Consider the following 13,925-nt stretch of genomic DNA (forward strand, 5'->3'; position numbering starts at 1 on the left):
TGCTTACTTATGTATTTGATTTTTTAAACTAACATAGAGAATAATTAACTTTTAATGCTAGTTGCCAAATACTTACTCGTAACAATGCAACCATTTCTATATGCAGTGAAATAAAAGAAATGGATGGGTAGGGACCCCGTGAATAAATGGTACAGCGGGAGGTGAAAATGACTATGGAGAATGTAGGTTCTATGAGGCCCTTTTGTGTAGAGCTATTTCCCCTTGCATCTGAAATAACCCCCACTCCCAAATATTCTATGCATTTATTTCTTTTGATATACACAAACACACACACATACACCAGCTAGTCAGCAAGATATTTAGAGTGATCTCTGACACTGGCCCTATTGAGAGTGGCTGCCAGACTTTGACTCTCTGCACTTTTCTAGAGGAAAAACATCCTGGGCCTGGAGTCAGCTCAGACAAAAGCTGCTTCTGGAAATGTTACAAGATTTGAAATCAAATTCTGATTCTGATTCTAAAAATCTGGAAACCCCAAAATGCAACGATAATATGAACGAAGGAGTTGTGGTTCTCAGGAAACGGGTAGCAAAAATAATTTCATTTGGAAACAGAGACTTAGTGCTACTGTTTTGATTGCTTGAAGGCTGAAAGGCAGAAGGGCTTTCTATATAAGGTTGCTAGAGAGAAAGCACAGAAGGGGAGCTTCTGTTTCTTTAGCTATGGATAGCTGCAACTAGTTCAAAAAGCAGAAGACAGCTAGTGAGCTCCAGAGGCATAGTGAAGACATGAGTTCTTCAGCAATCACGCAAGTAGCACCAAATGTGTCTGCTTTAAAAGAGGCAGAAAATATCCAGCAATAGACAGGGGCAGGGCACGAGAACATCCCAACTGAAAATACTGAGGAAGCTACCGGTACTGTCCAACCTGAATAACAGGAAAAGCTGAATATGGCAAACTACACATCCAAAGCAACTCCTCCATCATAATGCTGGACCCCTACAGAAAGTTATAATAATTATTATTTATTGAATTTGTCTTTCATCCTTAGATCTCAAGGCGGCTTACAGCATAAAAATACAAGATAAAAAAATAAATTCCATAATACAAAACAAAACAATACCCCCCTCCACCTCCCTCCCTCCCACAAACACATTTGAAAGGATATAGGATACCTGGTTGAAAAGGAATGTTTTTGCCTGGTGCCTAAAGGTGCATAATAAAGGCGCCAGCTGAAACTAATCAGAAACTAATTGGCATTCAGTGCAGTCAGACCAGGATCAGTGTAATATGCTCAAACCGTCTTACAGCCCTACATATAGCATGTTGCAGTAATCTAACCTAGAGCTTTCCCGAGCATAGACAACAGTAGTTGGGATATCCCTGTCCAGATAGGGGCACAACTGGACCACTAGCCAAAGCTCAGAGAAGGCACTCCGTACCACTGAGGCACCTGAGTCTCAAGCAACAGCAAAGGACCCACAAGTACTCCCAAGCTATGTACCTGTTCCTTCAGAGGGAGTGTAACTCCATTAAGAGCAGGCAACCTTCCATCCATCTGGTCTAGGGAACCAGCAACTAACACTGCCTCGGTCTGATTTGGATTGAGTTTCAGTTTGTTGATTTTCATCCCATTATTGTTGCAAGACAATGGTCCAGCACATCCACTGCCACACCTGCATATGTAAATGACAAGTAGAGCATATAGATGTACTCAGAAACTCTGAATAACCCCACTCAGTGGTTTCATGTAGATGTTAAACGGTATAGGGGATAAAATCGAACCCTGAGGAATCCCACACTGAAGTCTCCCCAGGACCAAAGAACACTCCTCAAGCATCATCCTATGGAAATGTTCATCCAAGTAGGACTGGAACTACCACAAAGCGGTGCCAACTATCGCTAACTTGGACAGCTGCTCCAGAAGGATACTATGGCTGATGGTATTGAAAGCCCGTGAGAGGAGAAATAACAGGGACACATGTCCCCTGTTTTCCTCTGACACATGTCATCATAAAGGGTACCCAAAGCAGTTTCTATGTCAAACCCAGGCCTAAACCCCAATTGAAATGACACAAGTACTATATCACAACTCAAGCAACACCAAGATAAGATAGCTTTTGTACCAGTTGTTGTGCACCTCTTGCACATCAGCTTTTATTGTTTGTCTTGTGATCTTAAGCAAAAATTCTTAAATGCTAGAGCCAGTCACCCAAGCTCTGCAGTTTGTGAAATTAGATGTAAGGGAACTTAGTGAGAAGACCTTCAGCTCAATAAAAGAGATGTGCACAGAACTGGCAGATGACATGGATGTAGAGCTTTAAGCACCTAGAGAAACCACACAGCTAGTAATACTCATCACCATCACCATCGCATATACAAATAAAGTTGCTGAACTTTTTTTTTACAAAAACGCCCCCCAAAAGTGATTGACTTGCCTAAGATCCAGGACAAAGCTCTGACTTTCATAACTCCCCCCCCCCCACGTCAATTTTGCCTTTGAAAACTAGGTAATAACTAACAAATAGTTATTAATAACTAACAAATAGTTATCTCAGTTCTCCTGGGTGCAGGCCATCAGTAAGGGTTACTAAATTAACATAACCTTGGCTTTCTTGACTTCCTTGTCTCAGCTCTCAACACTTCTATGCACAAAAACTTGCCATTTTGTGGGGAGGTCAGATTCAGCATCTTTGAGACCTTGGTGTATTTAGGTTTCTCAGCCTTCAGGTAGAATCAGGTCTGGGAACTTTGATTTATCCACTCTTTTTGATCTTATTAAAACCTTAACTATTAGAATTTTGCTTCAAAAGTAAGCAAAAGTTTAATTCAAGCAATGCAGTTTGCTATAAAGAACCTGTCAGATGTTTTGTTATACTGAGTTAGATTTTTTACAGTTAGGTTTAACAAAGCACTAAAATGCAGATACTTGTTTTTCCTTTAAAACACTGTTTCTACAGATCAGAAAGTCCTACAGATCAGATTTTCAAGATGCTGTGCCTCTAAGCAGCATGATAGCTGATATATAATTGCATTTTGAATTCACAGGATCATTCTTTGCAATTCTATGAATATATGAATGTGTTTTCATGTAAGAAGACAGTTGAAGTGTGTGTATATCTGCCCGGAGTGACTTAATAATGTGGGATTGCATTGTTACCTCTTGCAGTAAAGACGTAACAATAAAATATATGACACCTTTTGTTATTCCAAATGACTCCCTGGACAGCAGGATAATACATACTTTTTAAAGACCACAAAATAATTTATTTCTCCTCTGATCTTTTTTGTCTGTCAGAAAATCAGTGTTTGTGAGTTTAGAGTCCTTCCCTTCTATATTTTATTTTACATTTCTGCTTACATTTCATGTTAAATGTTGGCGGTGAATTCCTGGAGTAGCACATGTTTCCATTTTACTTCAGCTCATACAATCTTTTTCCAGGAACTCTGGAAGCATGTTCATTTATTGATGCTATGTCACATAACATTGGAGCAGTTACTTAAAGTTGTGTGGTAATACAATTTTATTGAAATGTTTCTTTTCTGTGAAATAGTGCTAATAAACAAACAAACAAACAATTTAAATTAAACTAAAACCCTAAGAATAACCTTGATGGGTCATTAGACTGAAGGTCCATTAATTTATTGTTTTCATTTATGAAATGATTTTATATGGCTGACCGTAATGAAGTCCACCTAGTGTAGCAAACTATTTCTCCACAGTGGTTAACAGGATGCCAGGACATCAAGAAAACTTCATAAGCCTTTCACATTTTTTACCCCTAGCAACAGATATTTAGTAGTATTTTGCCTCTGAATAGGGAGATTCTAGTTGTTTTCCATGGTTAATAACTGCTCATAACCCTCTCCTCTGTGATTTGTCCAGGACCCTCTTAAAGCCATCTGAGCTAGTGACCATTACTAGATCTTGTAACAGTGGATTCCATGAAGTAATTCTGCCTTGTTGAGAAAGTGTCTTGTTTTGTCTTTCCTAAATCTACTGCAAACAATTGAACCGGATGATCTTTAGTTCCATTAATATAGGAGAGAGCAAAATCTCTTTCCACATCATGCATTTCCCACTAAAACTCTGTAATGTAGTGTGTTTTTCTAAATTTAAAAGAGCCAATGTGGTGTAGTGGTTGAGAGCAGTAGTCTTGTAATCTGGTGAACCGGGTTCGCGTCTCCGCTCCACCACCTGCAGCTGCTGGGTGACCTTGGGCCAGTCACACTTCTTTGAAGTCTCTCAGCCTCACTCACCTCACAGAGTGTTTGTTGTGGGGGAGGAAGGGAAAGGAGAATGTTAGCCGCTTTGAGACTCCTTAAAGGGAGTGAAAGGCGTGATATCAAATCCAAACTCTTCTTCTTCTTCTGCTTCAATACAGTTGATGCTACCACAGTTTGAAAATAACTAAATGTTCAAAACAGGAATTTTCTCAGTTTGGAATAGTAATGCGAATCAGCCATCTTTTTGCTGAAACTCTAAAATCGAAATTATTTATTGCATTTGTTAGTCACTTTATACAAAACAAATGTCTCACAGATGTATGACGAGCTTAGATGCCAATTTTCCATTCAGCAGACTAGGCAGCATCAGTGCATGGGGAGAATTGGTTTGTCCTTCTCAAATGAACCTGTCCTTGATTGCTGAAATTTGCTTCACATTTTCAAATCATAATGAATTTTAAAGCAATCACTAGTCTGGTACTGTCTGTATTTGTTGGGGTGAGGAGTGAAGCATTTCATTCATGCTTGAAACCTAGGTTTCCCTGGTATGTACCACAAAGCTTCTTAGGTCTTTCATGATTTTTTTTTAAAAATATTTATTATAATTATTTATATCTTGCCTATCCAGATAGAAATCCTGTTAAGGCAACTTGCAAGTAGCATTCAATTACACATGTTAAAAACACAGTAACCAATATTAACGTATTTATGCACAGGGTTTTAGGTGGTCTTTGCTTGCTGCCCTCTAGGATTCTCTCTTTGATAGTGGGCTGTGGGGGTGGGGGGGGGAGTGAAAAGATATAAAAGCCTCTTGGACTGCTCATAGCTTGAGGCTTTGGTCCAGGATTGTTTAATTCAAGTAAATTCTTATCACATTGCTAATATTATTTTCCTTTTCAGGTTCCACATTATCATTGCTTTTCTTTCCTAGGTTGTTTCAGCTTAACCAATTGTTTTTTCTTACCTCTTGACCTTGCTATGGCTACTAATGGTTGCCGTATTTGGAGCCAGGAAGGAATTTACCTGTAGACAAATTGGCCGGTCAGGAGGTTTTGCCTTCCCCATGGCAAAATGTCACAACTTTGGGTGGTTAAGGCATTGGGTGGACTCCTAGTCTTTGAATGTTGGGTGAAGTGTTGTATCACCCAGTATGGAATCAGTGGTGTTTTCAGGGTTCCCCGTTAAAGGGGTCTCAATGGGTGTCCCTATCCAGAAGCCTGTGTGGTGCAGATGGTCCACAGGGCTTCCAGTGGTGGCCTTAGGATGGCCACCTCAGTAGACCGATGTCTTGGGGAGGCCATAATCCGTGGCATGAGCCTGAAGCAGTTCTATCCCTCCAGTAGGAGGTTGGAATGGATATACACCCAATGCCTGAGCCAATGTTCCACCTACACCTCTAATCAATAAACTTGTGGCTGTTTTTAAATCTCAGACTGTTGTCCACTTGTGTTTTGTGAAGTGAGAACTTCACCATAGAATGAGAGCAGGGGATAGGCTGGGGAGGTAGTGTGACTGGAATCGCAAAGCTCTAGCTGTGTATGCAGTCTCACCTGTATATGTGTGTCTCTTCTGATCCCACATTTTATTTAAATAAGAGGTTATTTCTATTTATAGTATTCTTAGTTGTTATGCAGAAATACCAGAATGTGGAAGAAATATAGATTTTAGAAGTCTCACAGGTTGACCAAACACTTGTGTGATTACAAGACCGTATTCTCCAGTTTAGGAATGTCAACTTTAAAAAATGACAGAACAACAAACACAACCTAAACAGGAAGCATGCAAATTCCTTTGGGTTTACCTGAAACTAATTTTCTTGAGCACATTTCACCTGCTGGATATTTCCCAATAGAATGCTTTTCTAGTTTGTCATCTTGAGAATGTCATTCTTAAACCTTTGAATAATCTCCCTAGAGATTATGGCTTGAATTGTCTAAGCATCCTAGGAAAGTAAGTGAGAGAATTTTTTTCCTTGTGGATAATTTATCAACCTTTTTTGAATTATAAATCTGCCATACAAAATAACAACAACAACAACAACAATAATAATAACAATAATAACAATAATAATTTATTTATACCCCGCCCATCTGGCTGGGCTTCCCCAGCCACTCTGGGTGGCTTCCAACCAAATATTAAAATACAGTAATACATCAAACATTAAAAGCTTCCCTAAACAGGGCTGCCTTGAGATGTCTTCTAAAAGTTTGGTAGTTGTTTTTCTCTTTGACATCTGGTGGGAGGGCGTTCCACAGGGAGGGCGCCACTACCAAGAAAGCCTTCTGCCTGGTTCCCTGTAACTTGGCTTCTTGCAGTGAGGGAACTGCCAGAAGGCCCTCAGTGCTGGACCTCAGTTTCTGGGCAGAACGATGGGGATGGAGATGCCACATATGTGGATGCCACATATTCCTTTTTTTATATATAATATTTTATTGGGTTTTACAATAAACACAAAACAACAATAAGCAAACAACATCACAACAAAAAGAACACTACAACACACAAACACAAAACAATAAAATACAAAAAATAAAAAATAAAAATATTAAAAACTGTTTTTGTCTCCTTATATTCTTTGCATTAACTTATTTCTCCGACTTCCCCAGACCTCCCTTCTCTGTATTCCAAATCATATATTCTGTCTGCAAATTCTTTCCCTCTATCATATTTTAATTTTCTAATAGTCTTAATGCATAATGAATAATTGCATTTCCTTATATCTGAAAATGTTGGATCTTTTTCTATTCACTTTTTTACTAATAACCATTTACAATCAATCTGATGTCATCAAACATTCATTATCTTATAGTGTTTCTGTAAGTAGTCTTTGAATTTCCTCCAGTCTTCCTTCCCCGTCTCTTCTCCCTGGTCTCTGATTCTGCCGGTCATTTCTGCCAATTCCATGTAGTCGGTAACTTTCACCTGCCATTCTTCCAGCGTGGGTAGCTCTTGTGTCTTCCAATACTGTGCAGTAAGTATTCTTGCTGCTGCTGTGGCATACATAAAGAATGTCCTATCCTTCTTGTGCACCTGTTGGCTAACCATACCCAGGAGAAAGGCTTCTGGTTTCTTCGGGAATGTGTATTTAAACACTTTTTTCAGCTCATTATAAATCATCTCCCAGAATGCCTTAATCTTTGGGCACGTCCACCAAAGGTGAAAGAATGTACCTTCAACCTCTTTACATTTCCAACATTTATTATCGGGCAAATGTTAAATTTTTGCAAGCTTGACTGGTGTCATGTACCACCTGTATATCATTTTCATAATATTCTCTCTTAGGGCATTAGATGCCGTAAATTTCATACCAGTGGTCCATAACCGTTCCCAGTCAGCTAACATTATATTATGTCCCACATCTTGTGCCCACTTAATCATTACAGATTTCACTTCTTCATCCTGTGTGTTCCATTTCAACAGCAAGTTATACATTCTTGACAAAATCTTAGTTTTGGGTTCTAACAATTCTGTTTCCAATTTTGATTTTTCCATCTGGAAGCCAATTTTTCTGTCCATTTTATAAGCCTCCATTATCTGATGATAATGAAGCCAATCACGAACTCTATTTTTTAATTTGTCAAAGCTCTGTAATTTTCATTTTTCTCCATCTTGTTCTAAAATCTCCCAATATTTTGGCCAGTTGGCCTCCATATTGAGTTTTTTTAGTGCTTTTGCTTCCATTGGGGACAACCACCTTGGAGACTTGTTTTCAAGTAGATCTTTATATCTCATCCAAACATTAAACAGTGCTTTCCTAACAATGTGAATTTTAAACATTCTATGCACTTTAACCTTGTCATACCATAGATATGCATGCCAACCAAAGACATTATTAAATCCTTCTAAATCCAAAATGTCTGTGTTTTCAAGAAGTAGCCATTCTTTTAGCCATCAAAAAGCTGCTGCTTCATAATAAAGTTTCAAATCTGGCAGGGCAAAGCCTCCTCTTTCCTTTGAATCAGTTAATATTTTAAATTTTATCCTTGGCTTTTTGCCCTGCCAGACAAATCTAGATATGTCTTTTTGCCACTTCTTGAAACAGTCAGTTTTGTCTATAACCTGCAATGTCTGAAATAAGAACAACATTCTTGGCAATACATTCATCTTTATCACGGCAATACGACCCATTAATGAGAGTTTCAAGTTAGACCATATTTCTAGATCTTTCTTTATCTCTGTCCAACATTTGTCGTAATTGTCTTTATATAAATTCCCATTTTTAGCAGTCATAATAATTCCCAAATATTTCACTTTTTTCACTACTGTCAAGCCTGTCTCATTCTGAAACCTTTCTTTCTCAGTTTCTGTTAAGTTCTTTGCCAAGACTTTTGTTTTTGTTTTATTTAATTTAAAACCTGCCAATCGACCAAACTCCTTGGATGCCACTTATTCCTTGTATAGGTGTCAGAGCTTGCCACTTTTAAAATACATAGATACCTTTTAAAGCATAATTTAACAATAAATTAAATAACTCTCCTTCTTAAAACTTGTTATCTTAAAATCTAAGCTGTAGAAGAATTTTGGGGTTGTAATGTTTGCCTTGTATGACTAAGCCAGGAAAGTCTTGGTTTAATTACACCACACTGTTTCTTCTTTTTCTTCTTTTCTTCTAGTAACATGGTCGAGGCTCGGGTCTTTTGTACATGCTAATCAATAGGATATTTCCTAGTAAATAGAAATAGCATAAAGGCTTAAACTGAATAGTAAACAGGCAGCTTCATGTTCACAGAGGAATCCAGGATGGACCTGGGTTATTTAGCGATGCTTTTGACAAAGAATGTTTCATAGAAATACATCAGGGACAGAAAACTTTTTGCCATAAGAAGGCAATTTTTTGTATTGACAGAGCTCCTTTAAAGGCTGAGAGCAGAGTGGATTAGAGCTGTTTGTGAACTGCAAAATCAAACCAGACCTTCCTTGCAGTAGTTTTCTCTCACGTAGTCTGTTCTGCTGCTGGTTTTAACTCTTAAGAGGAATGGATGCCTAACGCTGTATGATTTGTGTTTCCCCTCCCCCATCTTTTTACTTTTCAGTTTTGCAAATTGCCAGAGGCTAAGTGAGTCTCAGTAGACGTTTTAGAATATGTAAATGACTGCAAGCAACAGCTACTTCCCCCAGGGTACTCCATTCGCTTTTAGAGCTGAAATTCTATACATATTTACGTGGGAGGAAGGGCCCTTGAATTTACCAGCCCTTACCCGTGAATAGGATTGCACTACACATGCACCCTATTCAAAAATAGATTTAGTAAATGTAACATATTACAAACACAGTTCTCAATTAAGCATCCTCATTTATCATATTTTAAATATTAATCCTTTATGGGCTACCAGAAGGAATGTGGAACTGTTACCTTTAGATTCTGTTGGACTCCCAATTCCCATCTGCCTCAATCAGCATGGCCAGTGGTGATAGAAGTTGTAGTCCCATGACTGGGGGGGGGGGGACAAGTTGCACCTCCCTGAACTGCAGCATGTTGGCTAGGCCTAATGGAAGCTCTAGTGCAAAACATCTAGAGAACACCAACTTGGGGAAGCCTGATCTAAAGGTGCCCTGAAAATTCTTGAAAATGTTGGGCTGTGTTTGTTCGTCGCTGAAACTCCCTCTCAGCAGTGCATTGAAATTTTGTTGCTGCTTTTAGAAGAAAAAACAGCCACAACTTGCTCCTGGGTCAAAAGTATTGTCCCACACCAGCCCAATCTCCAAGTGTTGTGTGATTATAGGGGTCTAGGCGCCTTATCCAGGATTCATGTTTCCTTTGGAAATGAGGCACAGCAGAGACTGCGCCTCTCTTGCCAACAACACCCCCCCCCTTCAAACAAGAGTGCCCCAGGTTCACCAGCTGCAGCTCACCAGAAAAGAATCATTGCTGCCTTTTAGAAAGGTGACATGGGGGGAGGTGTCTGTGTGTGTGTGTGTGTGTGTGTGTGTCTCCATCTGTCAGTCAAAGGAGGGACTAGGAGGAAAAGGTTGGGTGGATGAAAACTTCACCAATAAGAATTGGGGTGGGTGAAGGGGTGAAAAACTGAGGACAGACAATGGGTGAAGTGGAAACACATGAGACCGTGATGATGTGTATCAGGATTTGCAAAATTAAACTTGAAATGCAGCAAGAAAAAACAGCATCACTGTGTTTTAAGCCTGTAATGTGTACAAATCTCACTGGCTGTCCTGAGCTATTCTTTCCTGCACAGCACTCCTGAAAATATGGTGGCACTTTTTCATTTAAAAGAGTCAATCCAGTTCTATTTTTTATATTTTAAAAATACATATTTACCAAAACAAAGAAGTAAATTGTTTATAATGTAACTTCAGACAAAAGAAGTCTCTTTTTGCATTTTGGAATTATTAAATGATGCTAACAAAATGTTACCAGAGTGGTTGCAACATGCTGTTTAGTTTCAGATCAAATAATATTTGTAAATTAAACGTTTAACCACAGCTAGATAGATAATGCTTTCCATTTCTAATCTACCATGTCTGTGCATGTGTCAGCACTTGATTTTAGAAGTCTTGCTCTGGTCAAAGTCTTTACAAGGTTGTGAGCATCTTCGTGGTTTGCATATTCTTAATCATGCAAGTTAATGGACTGCAGCACAGAAACCACCGTTTTCTATCTCTCTCCAGGCTATTTGCAGCCAGGGCAGCTTCAGCAGTGAAATGAAACCAAAACCTGCACACACGATTCTATGTGCACCATGTCTGTAAAATAGACTAATATACACCCTACTTTAAAGTTGCTCATAATACCAATTGAATTCTTGAAATTTGGGATGAGGTGGGTGGGAGCTTTGCTTAGAGTCTTAAGCAGAGGCGGAGAAAGGTGGGGGTGGTCCGCCTCAGGTGTCATCCCTGAGGGGGGGGTGACATCGCTGTGGGCGGCACTGCCCCTGAGACGCTCTCTGCTGCTGGCGCACCCCCTAGGATGCTCCATGCTGCCGGCGCACCCCCACGGGCGGCTAGCCACATCCTTGCGGGTTGCTCCAGGTGTCAGACCAGCTAGCTCCACCTCTGGTGTTAAGCAGGGACATTTCAGTGGGCAAAGTGAAATGAAGATATATCCAGAGAAGAGGTTTCATAGACTCATATCCTGCAATCTGTTGCCTATAGATACTTATTCCTCCTAACCCTGGAGATATTTAGAACTCAGGCATTTAATTGACCGAGTATAGCCACCTGCACATAATCAAAGGGGTAGTGGGGCTGCAGTCTTGGCCCTTTCTGTGAGGTTGCCAGGATTCTCCTGACCATATCTTTGATGTCCATATGTTGGGTGTAAACATCTCAATTGTATGTAAAGCTCGTGCATGTAGTTAACCAGGAGTTGAGACACTGTACATGATTTCAGCTCCCGAAGAAGCCTATGGTGCCTAGGTTTTCTTCCTTCCTGTGTCCATGCTTATTATGCAGACATCAAGGGCAGAGACGAGGAAGCTTTGCACCACTGCTGGTCCTTGATCTCATGAGCCTCCTTTCATACATAAATCATGTGAAGTGGTCTTATTGTCTTTTAGATACCTCTATCATCCCTGTTTTATGTCTCAAACTATTATCCCAGGGTGACAATTGTTTTTTTTGGTGTATTTGTTTAGTATAGCCTGATGTTTTGTATGGCTCCTGTTATGGGTGTCTGATTGGAACTTGTTTGTGTGTGTGTACCTGCCACATACATCTTGTCCCAAACACATAAACCCCTAGAGAGAAGCGAGATATTTTCTGACAGATGAACTGAGCACTGTTTTGGGACACAGCCTGACTATTGTTTCAGTAACCCAAAAATGTAGATCCACACCAGACTTAAGCAAAGCTTTCTTTTATTGCAAGAAAAGAGATGACTGGAGAGACACAAAATTATTGGATGCATGGCAGCATTAATTTTTATCCTAGCATATTCATACTTCTAAACTAAAGAGATAAAAGCTATCTACTGCTATGAGAAATAACAGGAGGCATAAATCTCCTATAGAAGTGCAAATGTTTAGTGGTTTCATCTGTTTAAGACTTAAAATAGTTACGTCAAGTGTGTGAAAGTGTTTGTATTTCAACATCATACCCTACTGCTTTGGGAATTGTGCTCTCCATTACTCATGTTCCTGTCTGGGGACACTTCCCCCATATGCCCTGTTTCTTTTAATTCCTTGCCTACTTTGCTCTCATGCCTTCTTTTCCCTCCCTCGGTATCCAGTTCTCTGGCCGTTTCCCCAAACCTTACTGTTCAGCAACCACAACTTTTAACTCTGTCACCACTTAGTGAAACTCCAGGAGTAGAAGAGTAAGTCAGTGACACATATACTACTAGAAAATGGTATCTGCTGAACAAATTGGCATTCCATTCTAAATATCGCTGTCTGTCACTTTGAGCTGCAGCCATAGAACCATTTGTCTGGCATTGTTTCATTGACTTTTAGGTACTTAGGTCAATAAAATGACAGTCCTTGGGAGACAGTGGAGACTCAAAAATGTTGCAGAAGACTACAGCTGAAATAAATTAGTTCTTCCATTAAGTCTTATCTACTTTACCTACTTCCAATGTATTTATAATCATTTGGCGGAAGTGTATACCACACAAGTGAATTACGTTATCTAAATGGGCAAATGTACCATGCATCAACTTAAAGGGTTGTCCATTTACCTATTAAAATATTCAGGACCCATTAAAGATGTCAGGTAGTGAATAATAAGGGGACCCAATCTAAATTGTTTCATTGTAACTTATAATGAGTTATGTAACTGGATGCTTTTCAGTTCATTTAAATTAGTTAATGTATCTGAACAATTTTGTACTGAATTGATTCTTTAGAAGTGAATTTTACATCTCAGTTCATTCTGTTTTACCTTTCTCCACAGAATTCTGTTTTACCTTTCCCCACAGAATTACTTTTAATTAAGAAAACTTAAAATAGCTATCATCTCTCTTATTTATTTTTGAGACATCTGTTATTCATGTTACAAGGAAGAGTTCTTGCATTTAAAGAAAAAGCAAATAACATAATGTAAAGACTTCAACAAGCATGACTGATAAATTGTAAATGCAAACTACTATTGTTTCCCCATGTATTAGAGGCGAAGCATTTTCAGCGCTGGGGTCCAACCCAATGCTATTTCCTGTGCTAGAGTGCTATTTTGTGTTTTTTGAATGAAATGTGGAGTTCATAGAAGAGCAGCCCCCACAAGTTAAAAGTATTTGCTAAAGAAATACTAATAATAATTTAGGAGAATTAGTTGCTGTTGCATGGCACGAGTGTTGTATCCCACACTTCATCATCTATATATCTAGTTTACATTTTCAAAACTTTTCACTGAGCTCCTGAAGTACTTTATATATTACTTAGTATATTACAATGCAGCTCTGCCAATAGCCACATTTTAACATGTGCATGTTTAAAAGCTTGTCCTTCGGGAATGTGCTTTTTAATGAAGATTGCTAGCAAATGCAATATTAGAAGATGGTTGATCTAAACGGCCTCGGTCCTGTATACCTGAAGGAGCGTCTCCACCCCCATCGTTCTGCCCGGACACTGAGGTCCAGCTCCGAGGGCCTTCTGGCGGTTCCCTCATTGCGAGAAGTGAGGCTACAGGGAACCAGACAGAGGGCCTTCTCGGTAGTGGCGCCCGCCCTGTGGAACACCCTCCCTTCAGATGTGAAGGAAATAAGCAGCTATCCTATCTTTAAAAGACATCTGAAAGCAGCCCTGTTTACGGAAGTTTTTAATATTTAATGCTGTACTGTTTTTAAC

General features: G+C 39.4%; 1 protein-coding gene across 3 annotated transcripts in view; it reads left to right on the plus strand.

The window, feature by feature from the left end:
• SPAG16 (sperm associated antigen 16) overlaps nt 1–13,925 on the plus strand; it is a 388,967-nt gene that overhangs the window by 58,801 nt on the left and 316,241 nt on the right. The gene's annotated exons all lie outside the window — the stretch shown is intronic.

This window comes from Podarcis tiliguerta (genome assembly GCF_965153285.1).
Source record: "Podarcis tiliguerta genome assembly, chromosome: 1".
Taxonomy (NCBI): domain Eukaryota; kingdom Metazoa; phylum Chordata; class Lepidosauria; order Squamata; family Lacertidae; genus Podarcis; species Podarcis tiliguerta.